The sequence below is a fragment of the Phascolarctos cinereus genome, unplaced genomic scaffold (assembly GCF_003287225.1).
Source record: "Phascolarctos cinereus isolate Bilbo 61053 unplaced genomic scaffold, phaCin_HiC Scaffold_5;HRSCAF=322, whole genome shotgun sequence".
Classification (NCBI taxonomy): Eukaryota; Metazoa; Chordata; class Mammalia; order Diprotodontia; family Phascolarctidae; genus Phascolarctos; species Phascolarctos cinereus.
In genome coordinates, this window is record NW_027555958.1 from 392,635,874 (window position 1) to 392,652,354 (window position 16,481).

Consider the following 16,481-nt stretch of genomic DNA (forward strand, 5'->3'; position numbering starts at 1 on the left):
ACTGTTCTTTTAAAGTATTTAATATATGGCTACTCTTTTCTAAGTATTTAGGAAGTGTGGAACACTTAGACACTGGGAACCTAGACTTGAGTGCTTTTCTGTAGTTTCTTAATCTGAAAACTAGGAGTTATAGTTGTATACTATCACATTTTAGTGTCTTATGTAGAATCATAGATCTAAAGCTGGAAGATCATTCAGTCCAACCCCCTCATTTTATCCATGATGAGAGTTAAATAACTACTGCATATTTAGTAAATACCTAAAGCACTAAAATTATGTTCCCAAAGATCAAGGATCTTTGAACTCTGACTATAGTCTCCATTCAAACTATGTCATGCATGATATTAAAACAATTTTTATTATAATTTCTCTGTATTTTTCCATTAGTGGAGGAGTTTGAAGAATGGAACTTTAAGGTAAATGCATGAAAGGCTACATATTTTAACAATCACTAGAGCCTGTCAAGAAGAGACACTATGTTCCTTTCTGTTCACTCTTTAAAAGGAAAGCATAGGGAAGGAATAGGTCACTTTTAAAGGATTGGAATATGGAAAATAGCTCTGGACCTGGAGTTGAGAGACCTATGTTAGCATCTTTTTGCTCCTTGTTCAGATAATGGCCTAAACCATTGCTTTCTGAAACTCAGAAGGGAGAGGGAAAGGAGGCATCATTTTAGAGTCGGCTAGGTGGAACAGTGGTTAGAGTGCTAGGCCTGGAGTCAAGATGATTTAAGTTCAAATCTGTTCTCAGACACTAGCTGTGTGACTTTGGGTCTTTTAACCTCTTTTTGCCTTCATTACATCAAGGGCAAAATGAGGACAGTAATAGCATCTACCTCCCAGAATTGTTGTGAGAATCAAATGATATCATATTTGTAAAGTTCCTAGTGCAGTGACTCTCATATAGTAGGTACTTAGTAAATCCATGTTTCCTTCATTTATCCACCCATTCATTCTATCCATCTAAAGGCTCACCAGCCAATCAACAGTACATCTTCTCAGCCCATGTTAGCAGACCAGAATGAGGTACAGAATATCTATGTATGGTTTAAATGGAGGAGCAGGGCCCTCCATTGCATGTCATCATTCCTTTCCAGAAGCAGGCATCTCAGTCTTTGCCACGTGGAGACTGCATCAACCACACATGCTACATGTGCTTTCCAGCCTTCTGTTACAGAATGGATCTCATCCCTCTCTGGGGAAGAGATGTTACACCCTCCCTAAAGATAGGGGGTGGGGGTCAGAAGCACTGTAAAATACTTTATCCTTCCACTCCCACCCCCCCAGAGGCTAATTCTCATACAGTAGGACAATGGAACTGGACTTTATTACTATTTAGGATAAAATATGCTTTAGCTGGTCTTACACAAGACATTTGCAAAAAAGATAGGGATGGTTGGGAGAGAACAAATTCCTGGGAAGCAGAAACCTAAATATACAAGCAAAGTTCAAGATATTAGTAGGTATCTATTGTAGAAGATATCATAAAGTCATTTTAGGATTTGCTACTTTTAAACTGATTCATAGGCCAATATTTCACCCACTGCCTTCTTCAGTCTCTAGAATAACATAATTTCTTTTTTCTTCCTCTATTGATCTTCAGAGACATATTCTCCCCTCTGTTCCCATGCAAGGATTTCCTCAAATATCTTAATATATATTTTTTTTCTACCCCTATCCCTTTATTTGTTTTATTAGTTTAGAATAAGGGATACCCTTCCAGAATAGAGGTTCCAGTGCATTAAGTATTAGGAACACTTATGAGGTCAAATTTGCCACCTTACGTTAAAATCCCAAGTTCATCCTAGCTGTTGCCCCTACTTTATGCATTTGTTTACAGATAGCTGAGACTATGGGCTTTAGACAGAATCCTTCTTAGATTTTGTCTCCTGTGAATTACTGGCTCTCTCTTCTGCTACTGTTGCTCCCAAATTAAACCATGCTGTGATATCAAGCTTGTCAAATCTATGTTGTGAGTTTTTCTTCTCTGTGGCTTTAGTCAAATATGCCTTTGCTGGGCCTTGTTAGAGGTGGTCTTTCCCTTGCCAGAATCCTATCATTTTTGTATTTTAAGACACTATACTGAATTCTAGACTCTGCTCTCAGAAACAATCTTCTTAATCCAGCTCTTCACTTCCTAAATAGACCTTTTTCTAGTGGATCACCTACTTTCAATGGGCAGTTAGTGAGGAAGAAATCATCTAAATTCACAAAGTCTCTGTTTTAACCATTTTCTCATCATTTTTAGTCATGCTTCCAGTGTTATCAACTCTTATCAGGAGTGGATTTTCAATTCTAAGAAAGCTCTCCATCATGATCTAGATATTTACCCTGGAAAGTAATAAAAGCTGTAGACCTATCAATTTTTTATGTCAGGTCAAGTAGCTGCCTCAGGACCCGCAGCAAGAAGTTACTACTTTTAACATTATTCTTTTTTGCCTCTGACCATGAATGAATGATGTCTTACTTGGCACTATCTGTGGATAAATATTGTCATATATTGGAGCAGAAGAAGGCATTTTCCATGAAAGAGGCAGCTGATAGTGTCACCAAAATGGAATCCAGAAATGTGTTCTTTTCATAATCATGATATTAAACCAATAAGTTGGCACCAAGACCAGTTCACTCTTCCCACCATATTATCTACTCTTGACTTTTTTAAAAAAAAAACAAACTACACACCTGGAAGGCTAAGTCTATTGTGTGCTATACTTGAAACAGGTGAAAAAGAATGTCAATTTAAAGAGAATTTGTGCTACCTAAAAACTACATCTTTAGAATTTTAACAAGGCTTTAAATGACAGATGGTTTTCCATTTCAAAAGAGTCACTATTAATAGAAGTTGTATTCTAAATTTTCCTAACCTTTAACAGGTAATGTTATATGAATAACATCATTGTTAAATGTGGCCTTTGGTAATGAGATTTCAGTGTCAGATGTTTTTCAAACCTTCTAAAAACTCCAAAGCATAAAAATCTTTGACGCATAATTTTCAGCCTTATGAAGTGTTTGCTACTAAAGAGTATTATTTTGCACGGCTGCGAAAGAGCATTTAAAAAATAGAAATGATTTCTCACATCCCTTTTTAGAAATAGAACACAAAAGGTGTAACTGCATTATCGTAAATCAAAATCAGAAGACTGCTGGTTACTTCATCCCGATTTCTTATGCATGCAAAACTATGGGAGGTTAAGCTGCACACATTTTTCAAAGATCCTTTAATGTTTTATAATTAAGGGCATCTCATTTTTCTATCAGACTAAATTTCCACATCTGTCAAATGCAAATAAAAATTCAACTAAATCAAAGCAACATTTATTCATCTCCTGCTATATATAAGCACTGTGCCCATAATACTTCTACTACAGACCTCATGCGATTATTGTGAGAAAAGTGCTTTGAAAATGGTTTCTGAAAATGATCAGTGAGGTGAGGGTGGTATGGAAACAGTGTCTCCACAAAAAAAAAAAAATCTTGCTCTGATGCCTAGCCTTGGCCTGGAAGTGAGCTTGGATTCTCTATGCCAACAGAGTAGAAACATTGTATGTTTCTCCCATGCTGTAAAACTTGAAGTAAGATTCAAGTAACAAACTACAAAGATTTTGACAATTTGGGAATTCTTGTTTAATAACAACAACAATAATAATTTAAGTGATAATATTTAATAATAATTTATTTTTAAATAATTTAATAATAATAATCATTTTTCATATTCTTCTCCAGGTGAGAGGTGATAAGGGCTTAAACTCTAGAAGTGGCAATGCATTTTATATAAACTTTATTTATTTTCCTGTGTGTAGACAAGGTTGTTCTGATTGCTTTCAGGCTGTCAATACTTCAGGACTTTTTCAATGAACCATAGCCATGCAACCAAGTGGATGAAGAATGCATGTGGTCCAGATTATGGCATGCAGTTAGAAAGGCAGCCAATTGAGTGAGGTCATTACTATGCCATCGTAGACAGTTCATGTGGATAGACAGTGAGGATGGTCTATATTTGAATATTATATTTGAGTAGGAGTAGGAAAACAAAAGAACATCTACCTCTCAGGGTTGCTACAATGATAAAACGAGATAATATTTGTAAATCACTTTGCAAACTTAAAGTGCTATATAAAAGCTATCATTATTATTAATAGGCTAGATAAAATTTGAGCAATTGTATTTTGCTTTTGGTGATTCTTAGTTACTTCTTGCCAAAAATTCCATCTTTATGGCACTAATACTCTACTGATACTAGAAGGAAAAAAGTGTCATGTAGTAGATGCAGACTTGGCCTGAGAGGCAGTAAGACATTGGTTTGAATCTTGCATCTGATACATAATGACTTTGTGATTTTGGGCCAGTCATTTAACTTCATTGTGCCTCAGGAAATAAGATTATATGTTTCATAGCATCATATCATAGGTTCCCACTATGGATGGTGGGCAACCAGAAGCATACTAAAATGGTACAAATAAAAGTGTTTGTTTTAAATTTACTCTATGATGATTCAGCATTAGATACAATCTAAATTTGAGTTCTTAAGATGCTATTTCTAATTTTATTTTATTCTTCAGTGTTTAGAACTTCCTATTTTCTGCTGACATTTAGAATAATGGTAATTGTCAACATGCAAACTTTCTGAAGGACAGTTTGACTGAGACAGGGAGGCTAGTTAGCTCTGATGTGATTGTTACTCTTATTTTCGTGGCAGCCCTGTACAATTTTGGGAGGTAGAAGATTCTGACTGTCGTAATTAAAATTTTTTCTTGTCTGAATTTTCCAAAGGTTAGGAATGATAGAAATATGTGGTATCAAGTGTTTTCTTTTTTTAAAAGAAAACACTTAACTAAATAAAAAAGAAACAAGAAATATGTGGTGAGGTGATATGATGTAAAGAAGTCTGTTGCAACCTAGCACGTCATGCTTGTCTATATCCAGATATGGAAGATGACTCTTCTCTACAGTTGGATGTCATTAAGAATCACAAACCAGGTTTAAAAATAATTTGTGTGGTTAGGTTGGTAAGACCACAAAGCAGAAGAACTTGCAATGTTAGCCACATGTAGTTTTTACTCATGTTGACTGCTGCTTTATTTACAGCAACAGAACTGACCATGTATTCCCCAGTAACTAAGTTATGATAAAATTGTCCAAGTTTAGTGACAGAATCCATTGATAACTTGGTTGAGTGATGTTATTCTTTTGAAATTAAATTTTCAGGTATAAGAAAATATTTAATGTATAGAAAAATGTAAGTACTTTTCATCTAGGGTCATCAAACACTTTGAAGCTATTGTTCTTTAGTCCTTTCACTTGTGATCCCATTTGGGGTTTTCTTGCCAAAGATACTGTAGTTGGCTTGTGATTTCTTTCTCTGGCTCATTTTACAGATGAGGAAACTGAGGCAAATGGAATTAAATGACTTGGTTAGGTTCACATAGTTAGTGTCTGAGGCCTGATTTGAACTCAGATTTTCCTGACACCAGGGCTGGCACTCTATCCACTGTACCAGCTAGCTTTTGCTCATTAAAATGAATAATAATTTGGGTTGCTAGACCATATGACCATTACAAAGTCTTTAATGAAATGGAGGATTTCTAATCATTTCTGATACAAAGACCAGAGAGGAGTAAAAACTTTGAAATATGAACACAGGAGTCAAGAAAAACATAAAAAGCTAAACATAAGAAGTAATTACAAGGGACAAAATATGAATAAATGTTTACCTTTTAAAAGGGGAAGATGATACAAATGTCTCCTTAGAATATTAACATCATCAGCTATCATAGAGGGAAACAAATTAAGACAGAGAGCCTGGAAGTAGTTATGTTATATTTAGAATGATTAAAAAAAAAAGGAAGGGGAAAGGAATCCATGAGGGGAAGGGGAAGGTATATGAAGGGAGGAGGATTTTCTCACAGATTTAGGACATATAAGCAGAAAATTATACAAACAAGGAGGAAGAGGTCTAGGAGGAGGAGACACTTGAACTTACTTTTATATGAACTTGTCAAAGGAAGGAAGAATATAGACATAGTTAAGTACAGAAATACATTACACTTAATGGGGACACAAGAGGGAGAAAGGAGAGGGGAAAGAACAGAATAAATTATAATAAATTCAAGGGGAGATTGGTCATAACCAAAATGACCTCTAATCATGGAATTTAGATTATGATTACAAGTTTTAAAGGAAAGAAAGAAAGGAGAAGAACTTTTGATTTGAATCTGGGAAAGGGAAAGAAATGAGGGTCAGGAGAGCAGAAGCAAATTGCATCAACAACCTGGCACATTACTTTCTTGATCATGACTCTCTTTTTTCTTTATTAAAAAGGGGTGGAAAATAAAAAGAATAAGAAATATGAGAATAGGATGGAGTGAAATACACAATGATCATAACTGTGAATGCAAATGTATTAAACTCTCTATAAAATGGAAAAGATAACAGAGTAAATTAGAAAACAGACTCCAAAAGTATGTTGTTTACTGGAAACATATTTGAAGAATAACACACTGAATTAAAATAAGGGGCTGGAACAAAATCTATCATGTTTCAACTGAAGTAAAAAAAAAGGAAGGGATGGCAGACAATGCAACATTAAAAATAGATTTGATCAAAACAAATAAACAGGGAAACTACATTATATTGAAAGGTATCATAGGCCAGAGGCATCAAATATGCAGCTGACAATATTCCCAAGTGTATGCTGAACCAGATTAAAATATGATTAGAAATATTTAACAAAATAAATAAAAATACAATATAGCATAGATGTTATTAATTTGTGATTTTCTAAGCTAATATGCAGTTGGCAGGGATTTATTTCTCTTTGAGTTTGACATCATTGCCATAGACAATAAATTAATATGAGTACTAAATATATATTCACTGAATGGAATAGCATTCAGACACTTAAAGGAAAAATGAAGTGAGTTATAGGGAAAAATAAACCATAAAACTATAATACTGGGAGAACTTAATGTACTATTTTCAGATTAGATAAGTCTAATAAAAAATAAGTGAGGGAAGTTAAAACTTAAAAAAGAACTTAAGAAAATCTAGATATGATAGATCTGTGGTGATTATTGAATGGAAATAGAGATGATTACTCATATTTCCAAGCTGTGAATGATGCTTTTATGAAAATTGATCACGTATCAGTACATAGAAACCTCACAAACAAATGCAGAAAAGCAGGAATGTTAAATATTTAATTTATAGATAATCAAGCAATAAAATTTATGTTATTTAACTTAATCCTAAAGAATGGGAATGGGGAGTGGGTCAAAGAACAAATCATAGAAACAGTTGATAATTTCATTAAAGATAATGAAAATATTGAGAAACATGCTATAATTTTTGGAATGCAGCTAAAGTAGTCTTTGGGGGGGGAAATCATATTCTCTAAACAGTTTCATCAATAAAAGACAAAAAGCAGAGATCAACTGATGTGATGAATTGTACATGAAACTATAAAAACCACAATTAGACAACTAGCAAGTATAATAAAAATTAAGCATCAAAATCTTGAAAATTAAAAAAAATCCCAGATACAATTAAAAGCAAAAATATTGATTTAATAAATAAAACTTGATTTAAAAAAATCAGTAATACATACAAGACATTAGCCCCCTTGATTTTTTAAAAAAGGGAAGAGGAAAACCAAATGAACAGTATAAAAAGGCAGAAGATAAATTTATAATAAGAAATAAAGGTAATGATTAGAAACTATTTTGCCCAATCATGTCAATAAAATTGACAACCTAGTCTCAAGAAAAAGAAGTTGAACAAGCCAAAAATGAACTCGCAGATAGATTTACCATGAGTTCTATCAAACACTTAAAGATCAATTAATTTCAATATTAAATAAGCTAAATAAAATAAATAAAGAAAGAGGCCTACAAAATTACTTCTATCACACAAGCATAATATTTAAACTTGAGAGAGTCAAAATTGAGAAAGAAAACTATAGGTCAATTTTCCTAACGAACATTGTTGTAAACATATTAAATGAAATACTACTAAGACCACAGCAACATATCACAAAGATTGACTGACCAAGCTGGATTTATACCCGGAATAAAGAATTGATACAATATTATTAAAACTTTCAACGTAATAGCCATATTAATAACAAGACAACAAAAATCATGATAATATCAACAGATGCAGAAAAAGTTTTTGATGGGCTACATTTATTTCTGTTAAAAACACTAGAAAACATAGTAATAAATTCATCTTTTCTAGTATCTATCTAAAACCAAGAGAAATAATTATTTGAAGGAAGATAGAGACCTTTCCAATACTATCTGGAGTAAATGAAGGATGTCCATAAGTCCATTGTCACCATTACTACTTGATAATTGTGTTCAAAATGCTAGCTGTAGCAATAATATAAGAAAAAGAAATAATTAAAGGCCCTGCCCTATAGCCCCTCAGTCTGGCTGTCCAGCCCCCACCTGCTCAGGCAGCCTGGGTACTACTGTCACTGTAGGATAATTTTTCGTGGATGATATGATGACTTATTTAGAGAAACCTAAAGAATTAATTAGAATTAATTGAAATAGTAACTTCAGCAAAGTTGCAAAATATAAAGCAAATCCATATATATTCTCAGCATTTCTATGTATTACCAACAAAACCCAGCAGGAAGAGACAGATTCCACTTGAAACAACTATAGGATATGTAAAATACTTGAGAGTCTGACTTCCAAGATATACATAGGAATTATATGGATCCAATTACAAAGCACTCTTTATACAAATAAAGGCATACCTAAATAATTGTAGAAATATTAATTGTTCATGGATAGGCTAAAACAGTACTCTATACAAATAAAGACATAGCTAAATAATTGGGGAAGTATTAATTGTTCATGAGTAGGTCAAGCCAGCATAACAGAAATGACAGTAGCTAAATTAATTTATTTAGTGTCATCTCAATCAAATTATTAATGGATTACTTTATAGAACTAGAAAAAAATAAAATTTATCTGGATGAACAAAGGGTTAAAAATCTCAAGGGAAATAATGAAAAAAAAATAGTAGAAAGAAACAGGATCTAGTAGAACCATATCTCAAACTATACTACAAAGCAGTAGTCATTAAAAGAATTTGATACTGCTTAAACTATAGAGAGGCTAATCCAAGGAACAAATCAGGTGCACAACACATGGAAGCAAATGTCTGCAGTAGCCTGGTGTTTGATAAACTCACCATTTAATGAAAATGGCTTGAAAAACAAAAAAGTAAACTGGCAGAAACTAGGTATAGATCAACATTTCACACAATTTTTCAAGGCAAGATAGAAATGGCTATATTACTTAAATAGTGACATCACAAAAAAATTAGAGGAACAATGAGAAAATACCTTTCGAATCTATAGATAAGGAAAGGGTTCGTGGCCAAACAATAGAGAGTATCACAGAAGACAAAATGGACAATTTTTATTACATAAAATTAGAACCTTTTTGTACAAATCAAATGAATATAGCTCAAGAATCGAAGAGAAACAGGTTACTGGGGAAAAAATATTTGCAGTAAGTTTCTCTCATGAAGGCTTCATTTACACAATACCCATTCCCCAATTGATAAATGGCCAAAAATGTGAATGGGCAATTTTCAGAGGGGAAGAAAATATGAACTATTAATAGCCATATTAAAAAGTGCTTTAAATCACTAATAGAGAAAAGTAATTGAGGTTCTTTCTCACATCCATCAGATTATAAAGTCAACAAAAAAAGGAAAATAATAATTGCTAGAAGAGCGGTGGAAAAACACATACAAAAATGTACTGTTGGTGGAACTATGAAAAGGTAAGCCATGCTTCAAAATTTATTCATCTGTGCATATTCTTTTACACAGCATTAACAATACTAGGCCTATATCCAGTGAGAACAAAGAAAGAGGAAAAGAACTGACATGTATGTGGTGTGTGTATGTGCATGTGTGTGTGTGTGTGTGTGTGTGTGTGCGCGCACATACTCTTTCTGTGTTGGCTAAGAATTAGAAGCTAAGGAAGATATCAACAAATGGGAAATGGATGGAAAAATTAGGGCATACAAATGTTATTAAATACTTTTATGCCATAAGAAATTATGTAGTGGAACAGTTTCAGAGAAATCTACAAAGATTTGTATGAACTATTGCAGAGTGAAGTGAATAGAACAGGAGAACAATTTAAACAATAACTACAAAACTGTTAAAACAACCTAGAAAGATGAATACCATGGTCAACTACAATTCTGGAACACCAATGTTGAAACATCCTACCCACCTCTTGACAGAGTGGTGATTGACTCAGTGTTCAGATTGAGACATGCATTTTTTTGACATGTCTAATGTGGATATTTGTTTTGTATGAGTAAGCATAATTGTTACGAAGGTTTTCTTTTCTTTTTCAATGGGGGTGGGAAGAATGAGGTAGGAAGAAAGAAAATAGATTTTGTCAACTGAATAAAATAAAATGTAATTTTGAAAAAGAATGAAAAACCAAAATAAAAAAATTAGAAATCACAGCAGATGAAGAGAAAATAAAAGAAATTGTGGTGAATTATTTTGTCCAATTATATGGGAATAAAAAGGAAGGAAATATCTTTCAAACTGTGGATAAGGGAATAATTCTTATCTAATAAAAGATGTGACCATAAAAGAAAATATGAACAATTTCTATTATGTAAAATTTAAAATATTTTGTACTAGTTAGATAAATACATTTAGAATTATAAGGGAAACACCTAAGTGAAAAAATTATGGTAAATTTCCCTGAAACAGTCATATATAGTACATATAAAATATTGATAAAATATAAAAGAACAAGAGTCATTTTTCCAACAGATAAATGGCATAGCAGTTTTCAAATGAAGAAATGCAGGCAATCAACAAACAACCATACAAATAAATGCTCTGAATCACTAAATGATACATGAACTAAAATAACTCTGAGGTTCCACCCTCACACCATCAGATTAGCAAATATGACAAAAGAGGAAAATGATGTTCAATGAAGGGATTGTGGTAGAATACACACATACACATATAATTAAGAAAAAATGTACAAAATGAAAATTCATGAATTTTTATACAAGCTTTTTAGTTTTTTAATTTTATATTGAAATGTTTGTTTTTGTAAATAATCAAGTTCATTATTTTTTTAAAAATTATACAAAAAAACCCCCCCATAAGTAAGTGTGGGTAGGGGAGTGAGATCAGAAAAGAAGTATCTAAAAACCACATTATGGGAAAAAAGTTAAAGGTATTAGAATATTTGACTTGGAGTATGACTTACCAATATGTATGTATGTATGAATATATGTACTTATATATTCGTGTGTCTTGGTGGGAAGGGAATGGAGATAGTGTAATTGGAAGCAGAATGGTACAATGGCAAAGAGAGCTGATTTTGGAAACTAAAGGATCTAGACTTGGCTCTACCACTTACCACTTGTTTACCCTAGATAAGTCACTTGCCTTCTGTGCAGTCTCAGTTTCCTCATGATAGGGCTGGACTAAATTTTCATCTAAGTTCCATTCCAACTCTAAATATATGAATATATAAGGGGGAGCATGGTAGCAATTTTTAAATATTTAAAACATTTCCCTCTGGAAGACAAATTAAATTTATTTGATATAGCACCAGAGGACAAAACTAGAGCCAATGGGAAGCTGATTTTAGCTTGGTGTAAGGAAAATATTTCCAAAATTTGAGCTGCCCAGAAATACAATGGGCTGCTTCACAAAGTAATGAATCCCCCATCCCTGAACTGCTTAAAAATAGTGCATGGCTAGCCATCTTTCTGTGTCACAGAGAGGATTACAATTCTAAAGTTCCCATCATCATCCCTAAAAGCTCCACAGAAATGACAAATCTTTGGCAATGAAGAGATCTGCTGCTTGTGACATCTTAATGAATGGAAAAATTAAGCAATACTGTATTAGGTTACTTCCTTATAATTAGTGACTAAATGCTCTCATTTATTTTCTTCAAGTGTTGTGTGTGAGTAGAGAGGAAGATAGAGGAGGAAAGAGGAAGGGGACAATAACCTCATAATCATTAACACCTCCACTGGATTTTCATCTAAACAAATTGGGAAAGCTGCTTTATGTAGATCTTCCAGTTTTCAAAAGTTCCCAAGAGTTAGTGCTTTCATACCTCTGTCACCAGCCCACAAAGACAGGCAATAATTATTTCATTTCTCAACATAATGTCTCAGGGATAGGATAAATGTTGTTGAAATATGTTAACCTCATGTTATTGTACTGACTTAATTTCCTTTCCATCTCTGTTACACAAGAATAGTTCTAGACAGTTTTGTCTGTTCCTTGTTTTTTCTCTGCCTACTGGTTCTCCTGACTTACTTCAATACTGAGTTCGAATCCTACCAGGAGGCCTTTCACAGTCTTCCCTCACTCTGTCCCTATTGCTAGTGACATCACTGAGATTACCTTCCATCTCCTCTGTTTATATCTTGTGTTTCATGTTGAAACTGACAGAGGTTTCCTAAAGTTGAACAGTGAATAAAATTCCACCATAAGCTACATCTTCCGAGTCTTAATTGAGTTGCTCTTTCACCACTCCATGCTATCTCTTTACATGTCATAGGACCAGGCTTCCCTATTTCCCCCCCAATAGAGATTCATTTTCCCTAAAATGAATTTTCCCTAAAAGGAGTTTGATTGTTCTTTGACTTCCTTGGCAGCTTCCTGGTCACCTAAGGATAAAGTATTATTGAGTGATGAGTCTGTTATAATCTCATATCACACTAACTTGTCACTTCCTTTCCATCTTTATTACGCATACTTTAAGTAAATCACTTTGGTGACTGAATGAAGAATGTACATGCCCATGGTCACATTGTTAGTAAATGTCAGACGTAAGATTTGAACCCAAGTCTTTCTGATTCCTAGTACAACATTCTATCCGTTACATCACTACCAATGTCAACAAGATTATGGATCCATTAAGTGCCAAAGTATGTCCTCAAATGGATCTTTAGGATGTTGTTAGTTCATTTAGTGCATATCTATTCAAGGCATTGTGTTAGTTCCTTTGGGGGATACAAAATGTATGTGTCGGATTCATTTGTAGAAGGGAATAGTTAGTCATCTATTACAAAAGTCTGAAGAGATAATGAGGACCTGAATTAGACTAATAGGAGAGGGAAAATAACGGAAGAGATATTCTAAGTCATTCCAAGAAAGAGTTGCAAGCACCCTTGGTTTTACAAGAAGGCATCAACCTCGGATTAATTACTATGACTTGTTTGTTGCCACTGTGGTTTTTTTTTTCTTTTTGTTAGGCAGTGGGGTTAAGTGACTTGCCCGGGGTCACACAGCTAGTAAGTGTTATGTGTCTGAGGCCAGATTTGAACTCAAGTCCTCCTGAATCCAGGGCTGGTGCTCTGTCTACTGCGCTGCCTAGCTACCATGACTTGTTTGGTTTTAATGGAAGACTATACTAAATTAACTTTGAGAGCTGACCAATACTGACGAAAACATAGTCATTGTTTTTATGCTATCTTTTTGTAGTAATTATACAAGGACAGAAATTGTTAATACCAAATGTGATGTTACCTGCCACTCCATAAATGACCTTAGGGATGTCAGAATGTCAGTAGCATTCCCAGCAAGATAGTGTCTCTTAAGTTGAACTGAGTCAGACCTTAATTTCTATCCTGAGATCTTGCCTTGTGGGGGAACCTGGCTCAAGATAGATATAAGCCTTTGATGTCCTTGCCTTCTTCCACTGAAATTTGTGGATGAAGGGCAAAACAGCCAGAATGAAGTAGTTCTCTCTTCTTGAATTGTGGATGGCAGCTAGGATCTCATGACCAGGCCTTGCTACCTCATGACCAGGCCTTACTACCTCATGCAGCTCCCACTTCCATTCTAAGGGTATAAAAGACTTTTCCATGGGCCTCTAGTCTGGGAAATCCACTGTACATTCCCCATGGTGGCAGGTTTGCTACCCTGCTATCTCAGTTAAAGATGTTTTTTTCCCTCAACTCATGGCTTTGATATATTTCAGGACTTGACAATAAATATTCATGGAAACCAGTTTTCTTTCCTTTTATTGACTAGAACTGATGATCAAAGTTTCTTTTTAAGAATAAGACGGTCTTAAGAGTTCTTAGACTTACAGCATCTCTGTTTTCTGCTTTGGAAGTCTCTCTTGATTACTTTACTTGTGCTTGCTAGTGAAGAATATTGGCATTATTTAATTTTAACTTCAAATAGGAATGTTTCCTTTATTGGCAGTTGTATACAGGAGACAGGTATTGTTTCAGAGGGACTGTTTCCTTAATACTTCATTCCTGCTTTGTGTGTGACAGAAATTTGGCTAACCACTACCAATGCTGTTCAGTAACTCTTATTAGTTTCAAATTATTCCATTATACTCTTAAGAAGGAGATTTGGAATGATTGAAGCAATCAGACAACTTCACTATCAAAACACAGATCAGTTCTCAAAAATCAGCCCTTGCATAAAACATATAACTATGACCAGTGGCAACTTCTTTCCTGCTTTTCCACTCCCAAATTGCTTTTAAAATACCCAGTCTCAAAATTTGCTCTTCCTCCTATGTCAATTATATTAAAGGCCAATAACCAGTATCTTAAATTGACCCAGCCTTCAGGAAAAAATGCCCTATTTTAATTATATTATGGATAATTACTTTAGTCCTTGCATTAATGATAATTGACATTTATACAGACCCTTAAAGTTTGCTTGGACTATTGCAATAGCCTTCTGAATGATGTCTCAGATAAGTCTCTCCCCATGCCAGTCCTTCCTCAACTCAGCTGTTAAATGATCTTCCTAAAGCATGGGTCTGACCATGTCATTGCCCTTCTTCCCTACACCCTCTAGTCAATAAAGTCCAGGGGCTCCTGGGTAAAATATAACCCCCTCAGTTTCTCTTTCTAAAGCCTTATATAATCATCCTAATCAGTCTTCTTATACGTTACTTCCTTTCATGTACTCTACAATCCAGTGGCATTGGCCTCCTTGTTGTACCTCACATATGACACTCCATCTCTCAATTGTGCACTGGCTATTCTCAGTACCTGGAACTCTCTCCTTCCTCATCTCTGCCTCCTGGAATCCCTGATTTCCTTCCAGTCTCAGGTAACTTGTGCCATCTTTTGCAAGAAGCCTTTCCTTGTCCTCCTTAACCTTAGGGCACCACCTCTTTTGAGATCATCTCCAATTGACCTCCTATACAGAATTAATCAAGTCTTAAGGCAGTTTTAAGCTTTACTAGCTTAAAGATGTTTAGAAATCTCTTTTATATTTTGCTTGTTTGCTAGCTTGCTTGTTGCATGCTTCCTCCCTCATTAAACTGTGATTTATTTTTAAAATCCCTGTATCACAACACTTAGCACAGTGCCTGACATTAGGAGCTTAATAAATGCTTGTTGATTTGACTTGATTTAGAGAGTGTTTTTACATATATTATCTCTGTGATCCTTACGGTGTCCCTGTTACATAAGTGTTACATATATTATCACATGCATTTTACAGTTGAGGAGACAGACTATGAGAGGATAAATGTCTTGCCCAGTGTCAGGTAGCCGGTTGTTATATCAGGTGGTATTCAAACCCCAGGCTTTCTGACTTCAAGTCCATTACCAGATTCACTTTGTCATGGTTTAATCAAAGATTATAGTGCCTTGCCCATGGTAGGAGCTTAATAAGTCTTTGTTGAATAGAATTGAATGATAATAAATAGAATATTTATGATGTATCTAATTCTAAGACCATGAGAGTCATGGAGCTATAAAAATTCTACAAACATTTGATAAGCCCCTGTTTTGTATATGCAGCTAAGTGTTGTTGTATAGCAATTTTAAAAAAGTCTTAGCCTCTGAGGAGATTTCATTTTGCTGGGGTTAGGGTCAAGAGGCATATAACCCATATATAGATCAATATAAAGGAAAGTAATAGGAAAAAGAGGGACAGATAAAGTACACTAAGAATACCTTAAGAGAAAGTACTTTCTGCTGAAAGGATTAAAGGAAAGTACACAGAAATAGTGGCACATGAACTGAATCAGAGATGAGGATGGAATACATTCTAGGCATGACGGATGGCATAATAATAGCTAATAACATGTACCAGGCACTGTGTCAAGTACTTTGCAATTATCGTCTCATTTATTTTCACAACAATCCTGGGAGATAGGTACTATTATTTCCCTATTTTACAGATGAGGAGACTGAGGCAAAATGAGGTTAAGTGACCTGGCTAGGATCACACAGCTAGTAAGTAACTGAGGCCAGATTTAAACTCAGGAAGACTAGTCTTACTGATTCCAGGCCTAGTGCTCTATCCAATGTGCCATATAACTGCCCCAGAAACATAGTGAATAGCATGCTGGATTTGGAGTCAGGGAGACCTAAGTTCAAATTCTGACTGACCCGTTAACTAGTCAAGATACCTCAGGCAAATCATTTAACCTCTTTTGGCCTCAGTTTCCTCATATGTAAATATAGCTAA

General features: G+C 34.5%; 1 long non-coding RNA gene across 5 annotated transcripts in view; it reads left to right on the forward strand.

The window, feature by feature from the left end:
• LOC110206888 (uncharacterized) overlaps positions 1 to 16,481 on the forward strand; it is a 136,847-nt gene that overhangs the window by 15,427 nt on the left and 104,939 nt on the right. For all 5 annotated transcript variants that reach the window (XR_013487347.1, XR_013487348.1, XR_013487345.1 and 2 more), the window contains exon 3: positions 9,706 to 9,799. This is a non-coding gene — a long non-coding RNA (uncharacterized LOC110206888). The remainder of the gene's footprint in view (positions 1 to 9,705; positions 9,800 to 16,481) is intronic.